Raw genomic sequence first — 8,217 nt, 5'->3', positions numbered from 1 at the left:
TATGCCTGAGGTAATTAGGTTATAAAACTGTAGTTAGATCCCAGCACTTGGGAGGCTGAGGCAGGAGGATCATTGTGATTTCGAGACCAGCCTGGGTTACAAAGTGAGCTCAAGGCCAGCCTGAACTGCATAGCGAGACCCTGTCTGTCTCAAAAAGCCAAAAAAAAAAAAAAAAAAAAAAAAAAAAAACAAAAAAAAAACTCAAAACTTCAATAAACAGCTAGGTGTGGTGCGTGCTTACAGTCCCAGCAATCTGGGAGGCTGAGCTAGGAGGATCCCAAGTTTCAGCTTGGCCTGGGTAACTCCATAACTTACTTAGCAAGACTGTATTTCAAAATAAAAAAGGAATTCTTTAGAAAGGCCTTTGTATGTAGCTCAGTGTGAAGACCCTGAGTTCAAGGCCTAGTACCCCTCTTTCCCCAATCCAATATATATTAAACTAAAAAAAGGTTAATTTACTCTGAATTTTCCAATTTTAAGAAAAAATCTCTGTCTTTCATTCTTTCTTTCTTTCTTCTTTTTTTTTTGGGGGGGGGGGACAGGATCTTATTAAATTGCCCATTCTGGTATCAAACTCAAGAGCCTTCTGCCTTGGCCTTCCAAGTAGCTGGGATTATCAACATGTTCCACTGTGCCCAGCTAAAATTTCATTTATTCATTTAAAAATATCATGGTTTGAAAATTCTGCAGGCCTAGCATAATATGTTCATTTCCGTTTCACTGGATGTCTATTTTGTAAAAATCTTATAATGTTTTGCCTTACACATCATTTTTTCCCTCTTTTCCTGTAAGTGGAAAATTTTCATAAGTGGAGTCACTAGATCATTTAGGAAGTTCTTGGCATATAGTGATAAGTTGTTTTCCATTGTGGTTTAATTGCTAATTAATTTACTAATTTCTAACTTATATTGTGTTTGTGTGTGCCCATGCCTGGATATTCACCAACATTGACCTTTATGTTTTTTTACTTATTTACAAAAAATTTGTGTTTTGTACTGCTGGGAACCAAACTCAGGACCTCAGAAATCGAGGCTCTACCACTGAGTTTTGCTCCAGGCCCCATCGTTACGCTTCTGAAACTATACATGGTAATTTGACACCTATAACATGGGATCCATTTTTACTTACATGTCTTAGATATACATACTAGGTAGGCATTTTAAGTCCTTTGTATGAATATTCTGATACATACTTTTTCTGAAAATGTGAATCTGTCAAACTGTTCACTGTGTCTAAATCTTTGTTTTTATTTACATAATAAACAAAATCATGGACCCATTTAGACATACGGAGTGCAAGAAGCAGGTTTTAAGAACACTGCCCAGTTACCTTTGAAATGCTGAGTGCTGTCACCCTCTTCCCCGTGTCTCCTTTCCTAGTAGTTTGTGATAATCATCTTAATGTTGCAAATAGTTCTTGTCCTTAAATTCTCTGCATTTACCTATCTATAAATCAGTTCAGCTCTACAGCTGGAGCAAAAACCAACAAGAGATAATGTAATTAATAGGCTGGCCACATTCTTGTGCTCTCTCCTTCTGGGACCGATATCTTTTGAGATGGTCAGAAATAGAAGACTGATCTGTGGTGAAGAGACTCCTGCTTCTTTGTGAGGAGGTAACCGATCCTTTGGGGATAAGTCTATGATCTTGATTTCTCATTAGCATTGTGAGCACCATTCAAGTGTGACTGACAGTTACACAAGTCAATACAGGGGCACTTTGGGAGAACCTAGTTTCAGAATTTTTTCTCTTATAGATTAATGCTTCTGTTGTTTCCAAGTTCATTGGAAAAAAAATTGGAGCACTTTTGATTCAACAGTGAATGTAATGAGGCTACTTTTTAAAGATAACTATTATTTGGCTAAGAGGGGGAATAAAATACTAAATTGATTGTTCAGATAAAAATATTGCTGAAGAAAATGAAAGCACATTCTAGATGATCATTAATGCTTTCATTTTTGCATTCTTTAATTCTACCTCAAGTCATATCTAAAGGCTAAATGCAACTTCACAGATTTAGAAAGAATATTTCTTTAGTTCAAATCATCCATCTTACTTTTATAAATTTTTTTTTTCTCTTTTTGAGACAGGGTCTCACGATGCAGTTCAGGTTGGCCTTGAGCTCACTTTGTAGCCCAGGCTGGCCTCAAACTCGCAATGATCCTCCTGCCTCAGCCTCCCGAGTGCTGGGATCACAGGTGTGCACCACCACGCCCGGCTGAAATGTTGAGTACTTTATAAAATGTCAAGATGGAACCCATGAGACTAGTAGAGACACAATGGAAAAGGGTAGTGAAAGGCCTGGGAATAATGGGTCAGTCTCATCTAACCTTTTCTACAGATTTATTCCCAATTCCAGAGGAAGCTGATACCCTCAGTGTAAGAGACATTTAAAGTATTCAACAGTGTCCACTTACCATGCTATTGTATTTGGTTTGAAAGCTAAAGGTGATATGTCTAACAATTGGAAACCATAAAAAATCCTGTAGGCTTATAATGCATATGAAATAGAAAAAATTGCAGTAACATATTTTAGATTTAGAGAAGAATGTGCCAATCACCAAAATTAAATTGGTAATTGCATAAAAATGCTGGTGCGATGAAATTAGAAATTCAACACATGGTTCCAAAATAAAATATTTCTCTAGCATATAAGAACAATTGTTTCCCCACTTCTCTCAGATGAATATGTGGTAATTAAGTGTGATTTAAATCGTCTAACCCAAGTCAATCAATTCACTTTATCAAATCCTCCAGGGGAAAAAACTACAAGACAAAGTAACATTCACTGAAAATACAATATCTCATTTAACTCATAAACAATTATTGAGAGATTATTGGTATTAAAGGAAAGAAACAGTTATGAATAAAAAAAAGTACAGCTTTTTCCCTTGAAGCACTGCTTCTTGAGAGAGAAATTGGGCACATGCTTTCAAGAACTTGAGAATACTGACCACGTATCCTCCCGACTTTTTGTGAGTGTTAAAATAGACAAGCCCAGTGTGGTGGCACATGCCTATAATCTCAGCATTCAAGGGGCTGAGGCAAGTGGATTGCTGTGAAGACTAGCCTGGGATATGTAGTGAGTTCAAGGCCAGCCTGAACTACATAGCTAAACCCTGTCTCAAAACCCAAAAATAAAAAATGAAATAAACAATAAACTGACTATAATGGCCCAACATGTCAACGACTTGTAAGAGTTATAAGATCTGCCATGGAGTAAAAATTGAGCCTAATGTTCTTTTTCTGGACTTTTCATTAGCAATGACTTTTATTTTAGCAGCTGTTTTGAAATGGTGAATTTACGTGCATTTTATCCCTTTTAGCATTGCAGTATCTTGTGAAGCACTTTCTCCAATGCTCCTTGTCTACTTAAGGTAAACATGCCCTGGCGGCCCAATTCATGCTCACCTTAGTTGCCCTCAGAGCTTCCGAGGGACGCTGGTGCACTGGGAGTATCTAGGATGGAACTGAGTGCCCACTTCTAATTTGTTTCCAGGCCAGAGCCACAGCCCTGACGTTTCATCTTTTGCATCTGGCCTTGCGTTCTTGCTGGGAGCTGGAAGATCTTTTCTCTGCCCGCTGTGTGCTCAGATTTCTTGATCACATGTGTCGTGTAGATCTATTTTTATACAGTATAGTAGACATTTGATGATCCTGTTCAGTGTGGCAACTCCTGTACTTTAGCTTTGGGAATTTTTCTGAGATTATTTGATTGGTGGCTTTTCTCCCTCTGCCCCCATCCTTGCCCTCCGTCTCTCTCTTTTTTGGGGCTTATGCTATTTGGATTTTGAGCTACTTACACTGGTCCTCTCTTTTTGCTCCGCTTTCTAGGAAATGTCCTTAAATTTCTCTTCCAGTACTTCCACTCCCCCATTATACACTCCAGCTCCTATTTTCTACATTCCTTATTGTACTCTGAATACTTTTCTTATTTAAAACACATTTTCCTGCCTACTCTTGTTTCAAGATTGGAACTCTCTCCTGAAGATCCATCCAGCCATCCATAGCTTTCTTTCAAGTAGTCTGTTTCCACTAACTCACTTTTGGTCATTTGTTTTAGTTTCTCCCATGATAGAGGCTGCCTTCACATGTCTGATAATCCTTGGCTATCTGCTCATAATTAAGGATAGGCCACAAAATATTGATGGGGTACTGGGTGAATAGGTGGAGGTCTGTGAGCTGTAAACGTCTCTACATAGTGATCTGTTTGGGCTTATGCTGGGAAACCTCCAATGTCAGCATCTTTTGGTCTTTTTGGTTGATCATTTTCCTTGGAGCAGGCTTTTCTAATCTTGTGGATATGCAAAGCTTGGCCACAGGATTCTAGGAGCCAAGTTAGTGGTAGGAGCTCAGCAACCTACATGCAAATATTGACCTGCTGCTTTTTTTGTAGAGAATACAGTTTTAGTTTTTTACTTGGGTAGGAGAGAAGTATTTGATTGATTGCATGTAGTAGAGAAGGGGATCTATGGGTCTTTGTCTTTTTGGGTCTTTGTGAATTTGTTTTTGTTTTGTTTTTGGTGCTGGAGCTTGCATAGGGCCTTGTGCATGGCTGGCCTTGAACTGGCTATGTAGCCCAGGCTGACTTTGAACTTGCAGTGATCCTCTCACTTCAGCCTACAATGCTAGAATTGCATGCATGCACCACCACATCTGGCTCCCTGCTTGCCTCTTACAGGGACTTGCCACCAATCCTTAGGTTAGCTCCTCCTTTCCTTACCTTCAGAAGACACCTGGAGTTGGCTAGCTGCATCTTTTGATGATTCTACAGGGCAGAGGGGTTTGGTCACTGATTTCCCTCATTGCTGCCTTCGGTCAGGTTGGTCTTTGTGCTTGCAGTACTGGAGACCGAACCCAGGGAGCACTGAGCTACATTCTCTGCCCTTTTTATGTTTTTGAGACAGAGTCTTGCTAGGTTGTCCAGGCTGGTCTTGAACTTGCAGTCCTCCTGCTTCATCCTCCCAAGTAGCTGGGATTACAGGTGTGGTGGATTAACTTGCAACCCAGCTGAACTGAATCAGTGTGGTTCTGGGTGTGGAAGACCCACCTGAGGGTTGTTGCCAACAGCATAAAGAGAGAACTGGAGGGGAAGATGTTGTGCTGCTGATTCTCTTGGAGAAGCTTCTTGTGCTGGTTTACCTGAAATGAACTCAGCTGTTCTCATCGTCGGAGGTGCTTGGGAACTCACTGTCCCTGAGGATGGCTGTGGTTCTCTTCAGGGGAGCCCTGCTCCTTACCTTGAGCTTTGCTTCCTGGCTCCGGTACAGATCCCTCAGCCTGCCGGCACAGACCCTTCATCCCGCCGGCACAGACTTTTGAGATTCCACCACTGAGCTTTGGGCCTTCCCTGTGTAGATCCTGGATACAGATGCGCATGGGACATTACTGTGGACTCCAGGCCTCTGGCTGGTCTCATGGAGAACACTGCCATGGGCTCTAAGTCTTCAGCTGGACTTGTGCAGGACGTTGCTGTGGGATCAAGGCCCCCGCTGGATTCTTGGGGTCTCTAGTGTGTGGACAGATCGGTCACACCCTTTTGCATTTCACTCTTTGGGTGAATATTATAGAATAATCCTGTAAGTTATGTGTCCTGTATTAAATTGTTTTCCTTGTAAACTCTGACTACGACAGGCTTGCACCACTGCACCCAACAGGATGCAGTTTTATTAGTCTTGTCTTTTGACCATGCACCCAGCTGTTTTTAGCTTTCCCAGACTTAGCTGGTCTTGTCTCCCCTCTTGTATTCCATGCTTCAAAAACCTTTAAAAAATCATCCTAGGAAATTATGCGGTGTATTGTGTAGGAAAGATAAATGGAAAACCCATAATTATTAAAGGTAAGTAAATGAATGGATATTTTCAGGACTATTCTATTTTTTTTGTCTTTGAAATTTTCTATAGAAAAAATTAATAATTTCTTTTCAACAAATGTTTGACTACTGCACCAAAATGCCCATAGGAAAGTGGGAAAAGGAGATTATTATTCCTCTTATCTGATCAATTAATTATTCAACTATACTGCGTTTCCTTTCTTTTTGTTGTTGTTGTTCTTGGTTGCTTGCTTTTTGTGGTGTTGAGGAGCAAACCCAGGGGAGCTTTACCGCTGAGTTACATCCCCAGCCCTTGATCTTGCTAAATTTCCCAGGTTGGTCTCTAATTTGCAATCCTCCTGGCTCAGCCTCCTGACTAGCAGGGATAATGAGGTGTATGCCATGGTGCTTATAGGGAGCTTTTAAAAACTGAAATCTATGGCTCTCTAGGTATGATGTTTTCATGAGTGTTTGACAGTTTTTTCCCTTTCCTGATCTCTGAATTCATCTTGATTTTGGTCGAAATGTATTTTTTTATGAAATGGGAGAGAAACAATTCTAAAGGTTTAAAAGGCATTGTGTGTAAAATGGACTTTTAGGGGTTATCTCAACTCTGAATGTAACATTCACATGAACAAGGGATTAAAATAATACTAGCAAAATACTCACAATTTTATTTACTAGAATTTAGACAAAAAAGACAAAATCTTTACCAGGAAATCCCACAAAGGGGATTCTTTCCTGTGAGAGAAAAGGATGAGGAGTGCTCTGTTGGTGATTAACAGGGTCTGGCTGTTGACTAAGTGCAAAATCTTGGCTTTTAGTTCATCAGTGACCGGAAGTGCCAAGAGGAAAGTATCATTTATTAAACTCATTGATACTTAGACCTGCTCCCATTAGTCCTAAGGGTCCAGTTGCTCTCCTATGGGGCAGGCAGATACTGCAGAGTCCAGGGGCCATCAGCGTTGGCGCTACCAGGATAACACTCGGAGGCTGGTCACCTAGATGGCGATTTATTACATCGTTTACTGCCTGACTTGATTAGCTCTCCTTTCTCCACTCTTTCTCCTTCAAGCTTTCTAGAACACTTGCCTGCTAAGAAGGGGCCAAGGTCAAGTCAGTCTAAGGAAGCAAAGAGCACAGTGCTCTGGCGACCTTTCCTTATAAGCCTAACTGTTTTCTGGACAACTCAAGTCTCCCTGACTATGATGATAACGGGGTGTCTGAATCTGTCGGAACAGAGGGGGAGGTTCTTCAGTAGAGACTGGAGCTATGTGAGCAGAACTCCTGTGAATAAACTGAACGGAAATCTATCAGATTATAGCTTTACTGAGGGCAGGGAGGAGTAACACGTTCCATTCCAAAAACATTTAGCACCATGCCTTGCATGTGAGAAATGTTCATGAAATATTTTCCAATATTGAACTGACATTAACTTATACTACAGAAACGTTATAAATTAACATCAAATTTGTATTACTTGGTGGTGCATAATTTTTGATAAAGCCTTCTAGCTCTAACTGGCAAAGTCAACAAAGGCCCAGAAATGAGTTTCAAAGTGATATAAAACTTCTTTATATTCTGTCTTCCATATATGTCCGGGTTGTTATACGAAATTTACACGGGAAATAATATCCCCTTACTTAAAAGAGCACACACAAAGCCTACACTATAGCATGAAAAATAAATTTTATATTCCAACTTCAAACCATTTTTTGAATCCCAGCTCCCTTTCTGAGTTTATTATGGTTTTGGAATTATGTTAGATGCACGGTATAGACAAATGTGCTACAGTCCAATAAAGTATAAAACACGTCTGTATCTGCCATAATTTATATGAAAAACGTCACCGTCAGTCTAAAGGAGAGAGGGAGCCGGATGACCGAGGGCTTGGCAGGCAGCTGCTTCTTTCTCTGAATCACCTGCATGAGAAAATGGATCTCCTTTCCTCTTGAAAAGTGTAAATCCTTCAGATAGTCCTTTCCTTTTCCGAGATTTCTCTCCAGTTTTATCACTGAGCCATAGGCTTACCACGAGAATCGGGCTTTAAAAGTTACCCAGGACACCCAGGCTTCCCATGTGACGCGTGGGTCTTTGCTGGAGGTTGGGCGACTGGGACACTAGGCTTAGGACACGCTCAATTACAGAGAACAGGAAATCAAAACCCTGCTTGCTAAATCTATGAAGGTAGACTTGGATTCGGAGTTGTCTGAGACTCAAAAACCACCGAAGGGCAGCCTGGAGAGACCCTGCCGTCCGCCTTCCTCCTCCCCGCCAGGCCGCGGGCTTGGAAGGCGGCGCTCGCCCAGCCGGGCGCCTCTCAGCTCTGCGCGCCCGAAGGAACTTTGCCAGGACCCCGCACACCGGCCGCCGGGGCCCGCGGCGCGGCAGGGAGCGGCGAGCCGA

This window comes from Chinchilla lanigera, unplaced genomic scaffold, assembly GCF_000276665.1.
Source record: "Chinchilla lanigera isolate Chin_1 unplaced genomic scaffold, ChiLan1.0 scaffold00049, whole genome shotgun sequence".
Lineage (NCBI taxonomy): Eukaryota > Metazoa > Chordata > Mammalia > Rodentia > Chinchillidae > Chinchilla > Chinchilla lanigera.
Note: the sequence above shows the minus strand (reverse complement) of the source record.